The following is a 19046-nucleotide window of genomic DNA, read 5'->3' as shown; positions in this document are numbered from 1 at the left end:
ATTCAATCCATGGAGAAATCAGATATGTTTCTTTCAGTTGTTTCAAAAGTTCTTTAGCTTTATCTTTAAAGGTTTTTGATGATGGCTGTGTTTTTGATTCACTGAAGCCTTCAGAGGAATCATCGAAGTTTATGAAGTAGCCGGATGCAGTTCTGTCAATTGTTCCAATTGGTTCAGGATTTCTGTTTCTTGCATTTTCACTTGGTACTTCATTGTAGATTGGTGTGTCTCTGCTAAATGTTTTTATTTGGGTTTTCAGAGGTCTGAGTTCTATTGCATTGTTGCATAGTCCATGTTGTTCTTCTGTAGGCGTTTCGAATGTGATGAGCCTCTTTGTTAGGACCTCTGTACTGGTAGCAAACCTTGGTGTTCTGCTACTTATTGGGAGTCCACTTGGCCTACTGTTTGTTATCGGCCACATGATTGTGGTTTTACCAGGTCGGTGGATACAACTCGGTTCTCCTTTTTACCAGCAAGTGGCGGTAGTACAACTGATCTTGTCCCGTTGACAGACAAGACAGGAACTGCTTTTCTGTAAGAAGGCCCAAATTCCTTCTTTACCGCGATCTTCTCCCTGACTAGATCCCCGACTTTTGGAATCCAGACAGGTCTTGCTGGGACAGGTGGTGGTTCTTCAGTGGTTGTTGGCTGTTTCAACTTTATGTTGCTCAGGTCTTTTCTTGTTTTGTTTAAGTCCTGCAAAATAGCCAAACGGTCTTTGATATCAAAGCTTTTTTCTTTCACCACTGAAGTCTGACTATCAATGTCAGAGATCATCATCCTAGTTCCAAATAATAAATCGTACGCACTGAATCCCTTCAGAGAATTTCTTGGCAAGTTATTGAGACTACGTTGGACACTTATTAGATGTTTGACCCACCCAGCTCCCGAACCTAATACCTTCGCCGTTATAGATTGCTTTATGTCACGGTTTTTTCTTTCAACAATTCCGTTCCCCTCAGGGTGAAATGGACAAGAGTACCGCAATTGCACGCCCATGCTGACCATGGCCTCCTTATAAGCCCGAGAGCTAAAAGCAGGACCGTGGTCTGAATGCAGCATGCCAATTGCGTATGTGCCGATAAAGACTCGCAAATCTTTTATAACAGTTCTGGCGTCAGCCGTTCGCTGGGGCCACATCCATATGAATCCCGTGCATGAATCCACTGCGACCAGGATATATTTATAGTTACCATCCCTTTGTAAGGGACCACAGTGGTCTAGGTAAACACAGGCTAATGGTTTATCCGAGATTAGAAGGGGCGTCTGAGCTGGACGTCTCACAGTTGATACTTTCATTTTTTTACATATCTCACATTCTAGAACATAGTTCCTTGTTTGTCTTCTCATTTGTGGCCACCAGTATCTCTGTTTTAATAATGATACTGTGGCTGAGACGCCAGCATGGATAGAAGCAAGCCCTTCGTGTGCCGCTATTATTAGTCCTAACCTATGTTCCATGTTTGGAATTGCCCTATCCCCCACTCCAGGGATTCGAGCAAAAGGAACATTGTTTGCATCAGTTATGTATGAGTATTTTACTGGAAAGCCTTTCGGGAGTGTTTCTATCGAATCCTTTTCTGAAGCGCTGACAGCTTGCAATATTTCGCTGTCTATTTTTGTTTTTGACCGGGAGATGGCAGCTACGGAAGCCGTTTGCACAGCTGCCTTCGCGGCCTCATCACCCAATGAATTCCCTGCAACGTGAACGCCATCACGTTGATGACTCAGTGTATGTATCACGTGAGTCTTAGGTAGTTCTTTTTGTAAAAGAACTACTTGTTCCCAGAGCATTTTATGCTTGATTGTGCCACCTTTCGCATCCTTGAAACCATTCTGAAGCCAGATCTGCAAGTATTCATTGTAAGACTGAACGCAATAATACGAATCGCACACTATGAGTGTGGGGAATTCTCGATCGGTATTTTCAAGCGCCATCTTGAACGCCAGTAGTTCAGCTCGCTGAGCTGTACAATCTCCTAAAGATTGTGTTTTAGTGATTGCTGGTTTAAATTTTCCTTCGTGCCAGCGACCTTTAACGATCGCGCACGCAGCACTGTAAGCTTGCTTACCCCCCACTGCGGGTTGTGCTGATCCGTCTGTATATATTATACAGCCGTAGTGGTCTAGAGGCAGAATTTCGGTCGGCGGAGGACATTCAAATTCATATTGGAGAAATTCTTGTGTTTTTAAGTTATGATCAAATTCGTACGCCACGTCTGTTGCAGCAAGAGAATTAGCCCATTGTATCCATCTCGGATGGAGTGCTTTAGCATTTGGAATGCTTGCCTTTGTTACCGCCTCTAGGGCTGGTATTGGTGTCACGATTATTATTCGTTTACCTTGTGCCAGGGCTCGTTCTTTTGCTATAGCTGTCTGTGTTGCCGTAAGAATTTTTTCCGTTGGGCTAAATTTCATTTCAGCCTTAGTGTACAAGTGTGATTTGAATGCAATTGGTACCTTTTCTACCTCATTAGAGGTCAGGTATGTGAATCCGCATCTCCCTGGGATGACTCGAATCACAAGATTGCGTGTGTTATCACGTGTTTCTAATTTTGTTTTAATTAGCATGTCTGTTTGTAGGGATCTCAAAATTTCTGTGTGTATTTGAGTCCAATTGGATCTTTTAAAATCTGGTTTTATCAGATCATAAAGGGGTTTGACCCTTTCTGCGTAATTTGCAATGTATGTTCTTCCGAAGTTTAGGAAGCCTAGAATCGACTGTAAGTTTTTTAGTGTTCTAGGTGCTTGGAGTACGGCACATTTCTCTAGGAAATTGTCAGCCAGGCTTTTGCCTTCACTTGATAACTCATATCCTAAGAATAGGACTGTCAGATGGGCAATTCTGGATTTTTTAAAGTTGAATTTGTAACCCTCTGCTGCGAACCCAAGTATTATGGTGTTCACTCTCTTCAAGTGAGTCTCCAAGTCATCATCTGTTAAGTAAATGTCATCGACATAAGATAATGCTTCATCATCATATAGTTGTAGTAATTCGGTTACTCTCGCTGAGAATACCCCCGGGCTGTTCTTGTACCCCTGGGCTAACCGACAGAATTGTTTTTGAGTGCCATTTATTGAGAACGCAGTTAAATATCTGCTCTCTGGTGCTATGTTTTGACAAAAGAATCCATTAGAGATGTCTAATGTTGTTTTGTATTTTTTGCGCACTATGTTATTCATTAGTGCAGCACTGTGTGAGTTTTGCACTGCAAAAGTTTTGCAACATGTGTTAAGGTGTTGGTAATCCAAAACTAGATGATATGAATTGTCTGGTTTGGAGACCGGAAACAAAGGGTTGTTCATTTGTGAGGTGCAAGTTTCAATCACCCCCTGGTATTCTAGCTGATCTAGGATTTCATTTACCTGTTTTTTAGCTTCTTGCTTAATTGGGTACTGCCTTTGTGCAGTAGGTTGTGATTTTAACTGGATTTTGTGAGGAGGAGAATCCTCATCCCATTCCACGTGATTTTTATATAAAGCAGGAGCTAGAGCCACTGCCCACTTTCTAGCAAGTGTGTATTTTTTATGAATTGGAATTTGATTTGAGAAGGCAGGCATAATTATTTCTTCGCCATGAGGGCACTCCCTGACAAACTCTGGTGGCCAGTCTTTTTCAGCTAGAAGGATGTCATAGCCCTTGGAGAGATTATCCCAAAATAGTCCCCTTATTTTTCTAGCCTTATCCCCCTCTATACACAATGTTATTTCGTATATTTTGTGAGGTTTGCTAACTCTGGTGTCCGCAGTTTCCACTTGAAGATATTCATTCGTGTCCACTGTCTCCAGATGATTCATAAGGACTTTGCGAGCTATGCTCACTTCTGCTGCACTGTCTAGCATTGTCTGAGCCCACTCTCCGTTTTTCAGTTGTGTCCTCAGTATTCTCGGCATTGTTAACTACCTTGATACTGGCTACCTTCTTTTTTGGAAATTGTAATTTCTTTTTTAGTTGAGCAGGTTCCTTGTCTTTGGACTTGGCGTGCTCTTCTCTTTGTTCTGATCGTCCTCTTCTTTCCGATTTCTGCGAGGAAGTCTGAAAAGATTGAGAGGGACGTGTATCAATGTCTTGATATCTATCAGGCTTCTTTATATTATCCCTATTTCTAAGGTTATATCTATTCCCAGAGCCTGTGTCTTTGGTTCGGAGATTTTTCTCTTCGCCTAGGAGACCTTCCTCAGGACTGGAATTTCTTTTCTTTGGGATTGGATTGTTTGTTTCCATCCCAGCTCTTTTTTGGTGATGTAGATTTATTATTAAAAAATATTTTTTCTGGACTTTCAATCAGTTGCGGTTTTACTGGTATTCCACCTAAACTATCTCTACCTAGTTCCTCATAGGATTTTTCTATGATTCTGGCAATTTCCGCTGGTTGGTCTGCTATATCTGTCTCTTTTAACCTCTGGCGGATCGCCACGTTTGCTGCTTCACCTTTTATGTTGGCTAATAATATAGCCGAGACCTGCTTGAAGTCTTTCAGTAATTTCATACCAAGAGTTAAAGCGGGTTCAGGACCATATTCATCTTGAATTTGTTTTTAGCACATCTGGTATTACCGAAATGGATGGAACACCGTGCGTTTTTGTGCAGATGGAAGCAAAGACTGTACCCCAAGTGTCACAGTCCTCAATGTGTGGTGCGATTCCCATTGGAAGACAGATAGTCAGAATCCTGTGTTTTTCTAATGGGGTGGTGTCAGGAAACACCGCCTCTATTTGGGTGATTTTCAGTGCCAACCAGAATGGTATTTGTTCCCGTTTAGCCGGTACTTTACCTAGGCAGGACTGGATGTTCTGTGGTGTAATTTTATTTGTGTTCCCCTGGTGAGGGGTCAGCTGTGGAAGTTTAATCGCTGGCTGAATTGTTGAAGTCCGCATCACATATTGGACTAATTGTCTATGTATTTTTATTAATTGTTTTAGCTGTGTTAACAGCTCTGCTGCTGGCATCTCATTGATGTCTGGATGTGGTGTGTATCCAGCTAGGACCGGCCACGTTGCTCCTGGTCTACCTAAAGGACCGAGCCTGGTGATGTGATTATTATGTTTTAGGGCGCCATGAAATAAGAGCAAATGCTCTTGAAATTTGAGTGGTACTTCCACCTCCTCGAAAGGAGTGTACTCATTAGGAGGTTCCTCTATTTTGTAATAGTGGAAGTACTTTGTTACAGCATTTGCTGCTGGAAAATGTATCCATGAATAGTATACCTCTGTCTGCCGATATTCGTGTGCCTCAATTACGAATATGACTGTGCCACCTCTAGGTGTCAGTCCATTTTCTATAAGTTTTAGAGTTATAGATCTCCTTTTGATGACCGGGATGAGTATTATATCCTGGTCTGCTGCCTGCATGGTAGCATCAGCTGCTGCGAGTTCAGTTGCTAATCTAACTGCCTCTCTTTCATCCTCATTGTCTGACATGTTACTGACAGGATGGTTATTTCTTTTGTTTGCAGATCAGGTTTCTTATGGAAACAAAGGTTAGATGCACAATATTTTGGAACTGTTTATCCTTCAACGTTGACTATACCAAGAACCATACATAGGAGTTCCCTCCTGCGAGGTCTGGCGGATATAACCTTTCACCCACTCCAGACGTCTTTGGAGTATTGTGGGAAAAGGGGTCTGAGTGAGAAAGCACGACTGAGTTACTCTAAATGTCTTACGTTAGTTTTATCGCCCTTTCCAAACGCGTTGGGCGCCATGTAGTGTAGTTCCTATCATCCCAATAGGCTCTGCGCATTGGAATAATACCTACAGCAGTAAAGGCCTAGACCAGACGTTAACTAGGTCTACTACTGTCGATACTAGACTTAAAGTTTTGGGTTTGCCAGCTTAGCTCAGAGTTCACTAGAAACTTTCTCGAATGTTCAGGAAAGAATTAACTCCCCTGATTAGACAAGAAGGGATTTAGTTTCTGACAACCATAGAACATGACAACTTTGCTCTCCCCTAATCAAGAGTATATCTCGAGAGTCGTGTGAACAAAAGGCAATTTATTTTACTCAGTCAGTACGTGCATTCTTAGTCTCATCAGAATGTAGAGAAAAGGAAGAGACGGGCGTGTTCAATAAAAAGGTGTTATTTATTGATCAGTCTCTTTTCTCGTACAAGAGAAATGGATCGATATTATTGCAATACTTATAGTTAAGTAAAGTGCATACATTAAAAGCAATAGTATAAAATACTGTAAAAACATTGATATGGTTTCTAAGCCATAAGATGTTTTAAAATTAATAAAATATATTACATACACATTTACATTTGACTAAACGTACTCAACTGGTGTTTCTAGACACGCCTACCCCGTGTACCTGACCTAAGTCTAATACGAGGGCGGGAATAGAAAGTTACAGTTTAAGTTAAGTTTGTTTTTGCCAAGTGAATAACTTAAGAATTCTCTGTGAGGGGTTATTCAGTTCTGTACCTGGAAGTTAGGATGAATGAGGAATGGTATCTGTCTCTCTGGTCTCGATATTCCAGGCTGCCTGCGAGGGCTACCCAGAAACGCCGGGGCTGGATTTCTCGGCAGGAGAAGTCAGCGCGTCTCTCAGCGCGTCAGGAAGGCGGGGCTGCTGCCAGCGGGGTCTGCTTTGCTCTTGGCTTCGGCAAGTATGGCTGCTCCGTCTCGTCACCACGCGTGTGTTTGCATAGGGCAAGATCGGTAATATTTATACCTTTAAGGTGCCGAGATTGACGTAAGGATGGACATAGATACGTCAATAAGGATGTCATACGACTTGCTCGTTAGCACATTCTTTTACTGAAGTTCTCGGTGAAATCAAAACAATGGCCGCAGGGTTTTGCCCAGGTTGTCATAGGTTTGATTTGTTATGAGAACTCCGTATGCCTTATCAGGGGCTGGAGGAATATCGCTTGTCTAATTAGATCGCAAGCGTTATGACCTAATCAGATAACACGTTCCTGTGCCGTAGTGTGACTGCGTCAGATAACGGTATCTGCACTGCGTCAGATAACGGTATCTGCATCATGGGGATTTTCTGCCTCATGGGCTGATTACTAGTTAACTTGTTAGTTTACTAACCAGAATAGGGTCAGGAATAGGGGGATCGATTCAGGACCTATAGGAATACATCACAATATCAAGGGTCATACACTGGACCAAGTGTTCTCAACCGTCCCGATTAACACTTCCACTCCCGTGCCAGTACTGTGGTCAGACCAATATTTATTGGACTTTCAGATCACTCACTCCGAAAAAGTCTCTTCTAGTGGGCATGCCCGCAAAATGCAGAATGTCAGAGCCTTCCATCGTGTCTCTCCAGACATGCTGGCGCAGGCCTTACTTTTCCACCCGTGCCAGCGGACAGGCGCTCTAGAGACTGATCTGGAGCACCTGCAGACTTGGCTTCTTCAACAATTTGATGAACGGGCCCCACCCCTAGCTGACCGTATAAATTCCTCCAGAGCATCTGCTCCTTGGTTCTCTTCAGCTCTGGCAGAGAAGCGGCGGCAGTGTAAAAAAGCAGAAAGAGCATGGCGTCGGCATTATGATTCCATATCTAAGGTAGCATATAGAGAAGCCATCAAAGTATACCATCATGACATCACCGCAGAAAAAATAATCTTACTTCGCGAGAAGAATTGAGGCAGCTACCAACTCTTGTAAAGAAATATTTCTGATAGTGAAGGAATTCACTTCTCCCTCCTGGTGTACCCCCAGAAGCTCGCATTCTGAGCTCTGGGTTACTGAGTTAGCCAACTTCTTTGCCAGTAAAATTAAATCCATCCAGGCTTCTTTTTCTGCTGTTGGTGTGGTCACAGCCCAGCAAGCGTCTCGACCTATACCATCTGAGGGGCCCTCCCTTTTGAACTTCCCGCCCCTCACTCCCCAGGCCTCCTTGGACCTTCTTACAATGTTAAAATCAGGCTCCCCTCTTGACCCCTGCCCCGCCAAATTTCTTACTAAAGTTGCTCATGTGATCAACCCCCTAGTCAATCCGGTGCTCAATCTCTCCCTTAGCACAGGGGTGGTGCCACAGCCCTGGAAACAGGCTCTTATTCTGCCACTCCTGAAAAAACCCACTCTGGATCCTACGGCCCATGCAAATTACAGACCCATCTCCCTTCTGCCAGCATTTGCGAAAATTGTGGAGAAACATGTCCATCTAACCCTCGCCAACTTTCTGGAGACGCGGAATATCCTGCACCATTCGCAGTCGGGTTTCCGATCTAACATGAGCACTGAGACAGCTCTGCTAGAAGTCACGGAGGCCATCAAGGAAACCTTGGACTCCTGGGGCAAAGTGATGCTGGTGATGTTGGATCTCTCGGCGGCCTTTGACACCGTCCCCCATGGCCGTCTCCTTTTAAGACTCCGAGAGATTGGCCTGAGGGGGTCAGTGTATAGATGGTTTGTGTCTTTTCTAGCTGACCGCCAACAAACGGTCTGGGCCCCCCCGTTCTCTGCTACGGTGCCGCCACTGGAGGTGGGAGTTCCCCAGGGCTCAATTTTGAGCCCAACGCTTATCAACATTTACATGGCCCCTTTCGCAGCACTGGCGGAGGCCCATGGAGCTCAGATCGTGTCGTACGCTGACGACACCCAGCTCCTTTTCTCGTGTGACAGGGGCTCCGACTTTGATGGTGAGATTATCAGAGGCTGTCTGAGGCTGTATTCGACTGGTTTCAGCGAAACAGCCTCAAGTGTAACTCCGATAAATCTGAGGTGCTGTTCTTCGGGTGCCCTCCGGACACGAGGTGGAAGTCATGGTGGCCGAGGGCCATGTTTCCCCCCCTCCAGCGATTTGGCGGTCGCCAAAAAACCTTGGAGTGCAGGTTGACAATGGCCTCTCTCTGAAACCTCAGGTTCTGGGCCTAGTGGGCAAATGTTTTGGTCTCCTTAAGATGATCAGGAAATTCCTACTCTCAATGGACCACAGAAGAGTCACTGTGCAGGCACTGATAGGCTCTCGCCTGGACTACGCCAATGTGCTGCATCTTGGCCTCCCGGAATTCCTCCTAACGCGCCTGCAAATTGTCCAAAACTCTGCCGCGCGTGCCATCTTCGGCCTTAATCGGAGAGCCAGTGCTAGGGATCTTCTTAATACCCTTCATTGGCTTCCAATTAGAAAGCGCATTGTTTTTAAAGCGCTTACTTTGGCCTTTAAAGCACTTCATGGCACAGGTGCCTTGTACATCCGGAAACGGATGTTGTTCTACCTGCCATCTAGGTCACTCAGGTCATCCACTTTGGCCTTGGCAGTTGTTCCAGCGATTCGGCGTGCCCGGTGTGGCGGCGCTCCTTCAAGCGTCTGGCACCACAGTTGTGGAACGCTCTGCCTCGGTCTCTCAGGACAAATGGCAATCTTTTAGCTTTTAGGAAGGACCTTAAATCTTGGCTTTTTGTTCAGTAGGTGTTCAGTTTTGTTCTCCACCCATCTGTACCGCCGAGGGTTTTAAGCGCCGGGACACTCCACGGAGTAGCTGAGCACTATATAAAACTTTCCGTAACATAACAAGGCTGCTGTTCGCTGCAGCCAACGTGAAAGGTACACTACAGCGAGCAAAAATAACTGTACCGTCTATGCTCACTCGCAGCAGGTCTCATGGCTGCAATGGTTTGCATATGTCCTTGATCAATGGCTATGCGCGGTGTAATCAGCCACCATGCAGAGGAACTGTGCCATAGTTCTACTGTAGATGGAGACGTGCATGCCGTCAACCGAACACCACCCCTCCAGTGTAAAACAAGCACAATGTTTTTTCAAGAACAAACAAGTAGCAAAACTTTCATTTAAGTAAAAGGTCCCTTGCGTAAAATTGTGTGCTAGAGGTGCGATCTGTGTTGGAGACAAGCCAAGTGCCCTATTTTTTGCAATGAGTCCTTGCTACCGTACCACACGGAGAACAGTGAGCTCTCTGTAACAGGTCTTCCTGTAAGCAATAACATCCCTTTTTTCTGAGCATGTCAGGTTTTGCTGGCTCATACATGAGCAGCTTATTCTTGGCCAATGTTTTGCTTTGCATTTAGAGGTTTGTAGTCTTGAACAGGACCAAAGATTCAGCAGGCGCCTTAATGATCAACTAGGAACATATTTAATTAGTAGTCCACTGCGGAACACATAACCACGTACCATGCAAATAAACTGTAGATGGCTGGTGCGCCTCGGCATAGAACATCATAAGCACCAGCCACGAAAAAAGAGCAACGCAGGAGTGAGCCTATAGCAAGCAGCAGGTGGGATTACACCGTGATTACACTCCGTACAGTGATTACCACAGGTCTCCCAGACAGCGCATGCGCGCTGCCAAGGCTCGACCTAAAACTGTGATAAAAGAACAAAAGCAGTCAGTTGGGTTGAACCCGGAGCTCTGTTCTTGGAAAAATTCCAAGCAACCAACCAGACTACAAACTGCCAACCACACAAGCATAAGAACAAAGAATTAAACATGGCACAAACTACTGACCCACTACCCAAAAGTAACTGGTCAGCACCTTCTCTGTGTCAGGATAGGAGTTGTGCAGCTGGCCGATGTTTGGGCCTGGGTATGGTTGCCGCCTGCCAATACATTATGTTCATGCCTTCGGTGCAGGATTCGTCTGTTTATTGCAGACCAGAAAAGCAGATACACCGCCATTAGGAGTAGCAACCTTCAGTGTGCTCAGGGTTGCATCACTGCATCGATTTGTTTCCAACCACTTTGTATTAGTAAAATACTGAAATTTGGTATTTGTGGTCATGGAAAAAACGTTATGTTTTGTGGCTTTATAGAGCAAACAGCAAAACGAAACACATTTGTGATGTACATACCTGCAAGTGCGCTTCAACACCAAGTTATAGTACTCAAGCGTGTCTGTGGCATGCTGCAAATGCAAATATTAAATATGCAGGTACTCCCTATTGCAGAGTACCTGTTTCTATTCAGAAGTGTGGGGACTCGCCCAAAAAACATTTTCACCTCTAGCGAGACGTGCATGGTGCACTGTAGCAAGGACACACTTCAAAGCACTGATGGATGGGACGAGAGCAAAACCCACTCGCTATGTCTAACTAATGAAATATAAAAGTGGACTAGGAGACTGTCTAGATGCCCAAGCGAAAAGTGATAGAAGAGCAGGTACATGAAACTATATTATTTTTTAATGACAAGGGGGTGGCACAAAAGGCACCAAGGGGTGGGAGGTGCGCCACAATGTAGCAACATAGAACAAAGGAGAACAAAATCTGTCATGAACATTCTTCCCTTTCTGACGACACAAAGGAGGAGGGTCAGTCACTGAGGCATTCCCCCTTCCCACAGAGCCAATGGAATGATCACACTGTGCACGTCATGGCCTCGAACTGCACTGACAATTTACGACACAGCTGGCTGAGTTCAGTACTTAGGCTCCAACCAATGAGAGTCGGACCCCACAGGCAGCTACTGAAGTAATAACACCTGGCAGGCGCCAGTCAACTGAAACCAGGTGACTGAGAGCACACCCACAGGCCCAGCATTGCACAAGAGCGGGCCTGGTTCTGCCACTAGAGAGTCTGTGCACATGGAGGGCGGGGCTTAGCGTAGTGACAGTCAATCTGCAGGTCTCACTCCTGGCTGAGCTGGCTCAGGTATTCACCCTCCAAGGCTGACTTGAGCAACAATAACAACACTCGTAATGTAATAGCAACACTAAAAGTTATTAGTAACTCCCACAGATATACATCTCATATGTACTTGCTGTCCACACTCTTCTAGCCACAGCTGGGTCGGTGCCCACTGCACGAGTGTAGTGCTGTGCGATACATCGAAATCGTCATCCAGGAAGAGTTTAAATCAAGGAAAACAGTCACACCATTCATTTGTGTGCCATGAAAACCACATTAAAGCAATAAACTTTTGGTTCCTGGAACAAAAATAAATAGCTCAACTGGTTTAGTTGGTTTGCAGGTTTCCCAAAATGCTTACTGAAAAAGAGAGAGATGTATATATATATATATATATATATATAGAGAGAGAGTACATTACGGGTACCCGTGTCATGTCGGCATAGACTTCTATCCAGCAGTTCTGTGGAGACTTACAAACCACAAGGATGAATGCAGCTTCAGAGTACTCGAGCATCGTTTGTTTAGTGCAATATGGCACAGTAACCTTCTGCTAACAGGGTTCTGTGTCCACAAAGCTCATTTTCAAACAGTTGCAAAGAGTCATTATCAGATGCTCGCATCCAGGATGGGCCTGCAAGGGTGAGCAGGTCAGGTGTGCTGATGGACAGCCTAAGAGCAGGGCTGTCCTTGTCAAAGCCTTTTCACCGGTACAGAAAGAAAGACGAAATGAAGCGTTTATCTTTTTTAATTTGTTTAGAGAAGCTACATATATTGAAAATTAATTCAGCAGCGGGAATCATGGCAAATAATTCACAGGCAGGTCCCTTTTCTGTGATACCAACTTAGAAATCACCGATCTATACCATAAACGCTTCCTCTCATGAAAGAAGGAAAAGCGTGGATCACAGGATCCAAGGAAAACCAAGACCAATTTTGCTTTAGCGCTGCACCCCCAAAAAAGTCTAACGTGTTTAAGCAGCTTTCTACTGGATCATAATGCACCTTGAGCAAAACCATTTGCATATACACACACACACACACACACACACATTAAAGTAGTACCCATGGTCATGCGTAGATACCAAAATAATATGCTATAACTCCAGGAAATCTAATGATTATGCGGATCCCCGATTATGAAGTAATGAAGAAAACCTACAGAAACATAAAATTCCAGCTGCAGGGTGCACATCACTTCTTAAATTGCAAGAAAACTACAGAACCAGGCACACACCGATGGCACAGCATCAACCATTGAAGACCTCAAGACCTGGTACAGTTTAGCATCTCCTCTCCCCCCCACCCTCCTATTTAGTAGTGAGGAAAACTGTAGCCCCATCAGTGTGACAACAAAAAATCTGACTAAGGCCCTTTTACTGTTGTGCCAGCGCAGGCGACAGATGTAGGAGAGAGTGCGGAGGAGGCACAGAGTTGGCAGCTCAGCACAGCGCCAATTAGAGGCACTCTCCAGCCCGCACACTTGGCACTCTAGTGCTTGTTGCGGTAATGCTCAGAAGAACCGTAGCAGCTTCACAGCAGGAGTGCCGCAGTGCTGGAACTCGAGGATGTGGCACGGTCCAGTGTGCAAGTGTATGGAAGAGCCATAGGGCGCGGAATCTGGTCCCCAACCCAACAAACCTGGGGGTACCATCAAGGAAACAGATGGGTGCAGGAGGAGAGGAAAATCAAGAGAATTAATGGGCGGGGCGTGCAGGTAGGTGGGTTCATTTATCAGTGACTGAATCCTGCCTTTAATTGTAACGGCTCAACATCAGGTCGAGGAGAGTTGGAAGGAGCTGCAGGTTGAGAAGGACAAAAAGTTCCTGATTAGCCTTAGCTATATTCTGCTCAACTGTAACTGAACAGTACTTATTTTTTTCATCATTATTTGCACCCATTTAATTTATTTCTCTTTTGCCTGGCGAGTGAGGCCAGACGATTAGCTGTAGATCACCAATAACATCCTGATAATACCCACCAGAGAAGGCCAGAAAGGGAATTCAGGTGAGAACATTAGCATACCAGACTCAAGCGAAGCTAAGCAAGGCTTCCTCAAAGCTCCTGCATAAAGCACCCCTAGGAGACCATCCCTTTTTCTCTCCTAGAAGGCAACAACCAGGTCTGTATCCATCCCAGCTCTCATCACCAAGTCATGGTGGTACCCGAATCATGTGTTTCCACCTACAGTTCCTTTGGAATGCATGAGCCCCAAACTATAGGCTTTGCCACCTTCAATCCACCACTGAAGCTCGGAATTGGGCCCAGTTTCTTACACAATTCACCACACCCGAGACTTGTGTACAACTCTGGCACTTCGACTTTTATCAAAAGAAAGCAACCACTCCTCTCCCTCTGGGTGTAGGTCGTCACCTGCCTGGCAGCTAGACTCCACCTGTGCCCACCCTGAGCTCAGCACGCCTTCTTTTGGTGGGGTCCAGTGATTAGTTACCACTGCAAAGGCAGATCCGAATACTAGAAACAAAAAAGGGACAGGAGACGCAAAGGCAAACGTTCAGAACACTTGTTGATCTTTTTCAAACTAATTGGGATTTCCTATATCGTTTCCCTAGAACAACAATGGATGTTAGTTGAATTTTTGATTGACTGTACGATTAAATATGATTATGCAACAACCTTATTAAACTCCCTCTACTATTAATCCATTATTTCCACTTTATTGCATCTAGGTGTCACTCATTGTCCACTTTTTTGTCGCAGCTTTTGTTTTTATCATCACTGTATTGCCAGGTTTCCATGAAGACCACAAACTGGATAAATGAGTTCAATTTTGATTAATTCTTTTTAAATAGCTTATATAGATAATCAGGAACTATGGCAAAGATCTGGTTCTTTTGGAGCTATATTGAACACACCTGATTTAATGTTTCTCTAAAGTCAAACAGAGATGAAATGCAACCAAATCACCTCCAGGCATTATGACAAAGCAGAAGAACAAAGAAATCATGATTTTTAGGTCTCGCCTGTCGATGCGCATGCGCATCGAGCAAGCGAGACTATAGGGGCTCATCCAGACTTTATCTAACTTGCAAGGAATCGTGGCGATTCCTTGCAGTGCCCGTGACTTTTAAGCTCAATGCGCATGTGCATTGAGCTTAAAAGCGCGTGCACAGCCGCCCGCATTCCTCCGACACCTTTGAAGTGAAGCTTAGCTTCACTTCAAAGGCCCGGTTCTTCACACCCACATGCCGCTCTGCCCTGCTCCGCCCCCTCCCCTGAGTCATCCTGCCTGCCCCTTCCCGCCGTGTCGCATTTCTCCTCCCCCCTCCCCCCTCCCCTCTCTTCCCTCCGTCTTGTTGGCTTCGCTGTTTCTTTTTAGGCGCTCCGAGGCCACCCGTGCGCCATTTAACGCTATGTAAAATTAAATGTAGTTTTTAACCTGTTGCTTATGTCTGCCCGTGCCTCCTTCAGTGACTCCACCTTTTCTCTGCCTCCTTTTCACGAAAGGCACCGAAGCCCCCACAGCGCCCACCTAGCCTCATGTGTCTGCCCTGTGCACCACACGCGCCTCATTGGGCGCTATAACAATACTTTCCCCCAGAAGTATCCTCTCTTTCTCTCCTTCAGGTTAATCATTCCTCTCCTCGCTAATTATCCTCCCTCCCCGCCTCCACCTTTCTTCCCCGTTCCTTCCCTTCTTTCTCACACCCCGTATCCCGTTCCCACCTGCACTGCTTTTATTCCCTCCTCTCTCTAACGTTTTCTCTCTTCTGTCTGTCTTGGTCAGACCCTCTTTCTCATTGTTTCACACTATTCACGTCTCTCCCTCATCGCCGCTCTCCCCGCCCCGCCCCCTGCTGCGGCCGTGTCGCATTTCTCCTCCCCCCTCCCCACAGCAATGCCCTCCGTCTTGTTGAACTTGCATCTATTCCAACAACAACAAAACTTGGATATTGGCATCAGTATACTAGAAGGCATTAAGGTGATTTAGAGCCCATCAATTGCGTACAATTCGTTGGCTTCATCATCACTCTTATTTCTTATTTCCATGCTTTTGTGATTAGCGCATGCTGGTTTTATTTCCTCCTTGTGTGTTTGTCCATCCGGGGCGCAAGACAAAAGGGCTGTTTTCGTTCTTACTGTGCGTGTTCATGAGATTTTTCTGAATGTTGTTTTTGTTGTATGACAGGCATGTCTATTCGTTTTGGCTTTGCACACTCCCTCCCACACCCTTTCCCTCTGTTCATGTTGCCTTTGCCTCTCTCCTTCCTACCCTCCGTCCTTGTGGCTTTTGATCTTTTTAACGCATCTCTGCCTTTGTTACTGCTTCAATCACGCTTCACAGTAGAAAGGAATGCGCATTTCCCGGCCGCTTGCATTTCCCGGCCGCTTTTTGATTAGTGCATGCTGGTTTTATTTCCTCCTTGTGTGTTTGTCCATCCGGGGCACAAGACAAAAGGGCTGTTTTCGTTCTTACTGTGCGTGTTCATGAGATTTTTCTGAATGTTGTTTTTGTTGTATGACAGGCATGTCTATTCGTTTTGGCTTTGCACACTCCCTCCCACACCCTTTCCCTCTGTTCATGTTGCCTTTGCCTCTCTCCTTCCTACCCTCCGTCCTTGTGGCTTTTGATCCCTTTAACGCATCTCTGCCTTTGTTACTGCTTCAATCACGCTTCACAGTAGAAAGGAATGCGCATTTCCCGGCCGCTTGCATTTCCCGGCCGTTTTAAATTTCATTTTGCGGCCACTTTACTGTGTCTTAAGTTGTCTCTCTTTCTCTCAATCTGTGCCCCCTCATCTCAGCGTCTCCTTCGCCCTCCCCCCACTCACCCTCTCTTCCCACCCTCGCCCTCTCTTCTCACCCTCACCCTATCTCTAATTTTACTTTTAACTTCTCTCTGACCCCTCGTCTCCCCTTCCCGTGCCCCTTGTGCATGTCTGGCTGGTAATAATGGCTTGGCTACAGCCACTTGAAAGCTGATGTAGCCAAGCCATTATTAAATTTCAGTTTAAGTGCTCTCTCCCTGTTACGCAAACTAACAAAAGAATTATAGAGTATGAAGCTGCTGCCTGATCACAACACCAGCACTTCCTTTGTTACAAATTAAGCACTAGTAGGGCAGCTGTCACTGCGTGTTTGCAGCTATACACAAATAAAATTAGTAGCGTAGCTCCACTTTAGGTCATATTTATTTTTGGTGTGTATAAGAATACGTCCACAATCACAGGCTATGAAGCACATCAGACATTAAAACCTAGTTTCCAAACTCGTTTATTGGCATTTTTCCCCTTTAAACAACATCGCCTCCCCCATTTGAACACTTTATGTGCTCTGTGCTAGGAAGGCTAAAAAAAACAAGCATTGAAAATGCAATAGGTCTCGCAATAGAAAAGTTTGACCTTTTGGTGTTGCAAATGTAGATTATTTTTTTTTGTTTATATTTTTTCAAATTATAAAAGTATTAATTTTGTTTTTTGTAAAGTGAATAGTTATAAATCTACCAAATATAGCATTAGTAAAGTTACATGTTTAGTTTTGTCCTTTTTTACATGTATTGATGTGCAAACTCACAATTTTGTGTAAAATGTTATAAATAAAGGATAGTGACTTAATGTTGTTTTTAATTTTTAATGGTAAAAGTTTTTACATGTAAAAAAGGACAAAACTAAACATGTAACTTTACTAATTCTATAAATGTAACATTTGATAGATTTATAACTATTCACTTTACAAAAAACTAAATTAATACTTTTATAATTTGAAAAAATATAAACAAAAAAAAATTACATTTGCAACACCAAAAGGTCGAACTTTTCTATTGCGAGACCTATTGCATTTTCAATGCTTGTTAGGTATAGAAAAGAGAACCAGCTAGGTCTCTAGAGTGCCTGGTGTAATGCACAGCCATAGGAATTTATTTGGTGGTGCAGAAAATCTATTGCTACCGCTAGAAAGCAGATTTTGGTCAAAACAAATGGCGCAATGCATGCGTTTTTATACCACTTTGTCATTCAACACAATACACAAACAAACCCTTTTTATGTGCAGTCAGTGGGACATTATAAATAATTATTCTATTGATTTGGGATATTTATAGGGCGCTCCAAGCCAGCATGATAACCTCAGAGGGCCGAACCAAGGGCAACCAAATGACAATTTATTTATTTATTCAAAGTTTTATATAGCGCGAACAAGATCCTTACGGATATCAGAGCGCTTCACAGAGACAGGGGTAGGGGCAGCAGGAATGGACAGAGATAATGGGAGCAGTATAATAGTCACTAACATAATAGGATAACAGTAACGTACAGAAAACATAGCAATATACAATCAGGTAAACAAGTAATATAAGACGGCACAAGTCATTGATCCCACTACAGAAGGGTTCAGGTAAACCTTGGATGTGTGGATGGCTTATATCAATTTCTTAGGATAGAGAGAACACTCGGTGGGGGCATCGGGAGGGTGATTCAATAATCCAAAGTGTGTCATATATTGGTCGGTAGTAAGAGAGTAGCGTAGTAGTGTCACCATCAAGTAGGAGTATAGTGCCAAGGACAAGGTGATCAGTGATACAAAGCGATGCAGAGTCTCTGATCCAGCACCTATAAAGTTCAGGAGATCTTGGCCAGAAGGATGGTTTTCACCTCTTTCTTGAAGAGTGCAGTGGAGGAGATAAGCCTGGTTTCAGGAGGGAGCGCATTCCAGATCCTGGGTGCCATTCCTGAGAAGGAGCGCTTGTATGTTTTTTCTTTCCGGAATCTACGAGGTTTCAGGAGTAGATTTTTTGTACTTCTATTGGATCTCGAACCTCCTGATATAGACAACTTTTGAGCCAGGTAGTTGGGTGCATTGTGGTGCACGGCAGAGTGTGTCATAACTGCAATTTTTAGCTGTATTCTGGCTTCAAAAGGCAGCCATTTTAGGGACTTTAAGTCTGGGGATATATGCGAATGTTTTCTTGAGCCAGTAATGAGTCTCGCGGCAGCGTTCAAGGAGGCTCTTAGGGGTGCTGTTGTGGATAGCGGGAGTCCGCTGTGGGCCACAATTCCGTAGTCTATGCGAGGGATGACTAAAGCTTGTACAGCAGTTTGGAAGTCTTCGGCAGGGAGGAAGGGTTTAATTTTCCTCAGTGTGTTGATTTGGAAATTAGCTCCTTTTGTGGCTTTGCTAACGTGCTGCTGCATGTTGAGCTTGGCGTCGAGTGTGATGCCTAGGGATTTCGCAGAGTCCACGATGGTAGGTTGGACATTGAATGCTGTTAGGTTATTGAGCCAGGTTTGGGTGGTGGAAATTTTCGCCGGGGGTGAGATGAGTAGGAACTCAGTTTTCAGAGCATTTAGTTTGAGGTGATTATCGGCCAGCCAAGATTGAGTGTTAATAAGTGTGGAATTCAGAAGTTTGATATCTTCCGGGGATTGTAGCTTTAGGTAAAGTTGTGTGTCGTCGGCGTACATATGGAATTGAACATTGGATGCTTGGAGCAAGGTGGCGAGCGGTTCCATGACGAGGTTGAACAGTGTGGGGGAGAGG

At 44.6% G+C, this 19046-nt stretch overlaps 1 protein-coding gene across 3 annotated transcripts in view; it reads right to left on the bottom strand.

The window, feature by feature from the left end:
• The window catches only part of CTTN (cortactin), a 277969-nt gene that overhangs the window by 174772 nt on the left and 84151 nt on the right, over window positions 1-19046 (bottom strand). The gene's annotated exons all lie outside the window — the stretch shown is intronic.

The sequence above is a fragment of the Lissotriton helveticus genome, chromosome 3_2 (assembly GCF_964261635.1).
Source record: "Lissotriton helveticus chromosome 3_2, aLisHel1.1, whole genome shotgun sequence".
Taxonomy (NCBI): domain Eukaryota; kingdom Metazoa; phylum Chordata; class Amphibia; order Caudata; family Salamandridae; genus Lissotriton; species Lissotriton helveticus.
This window is presented reverse-complemented; position numbering and strand designations above follow the sequence as displayed.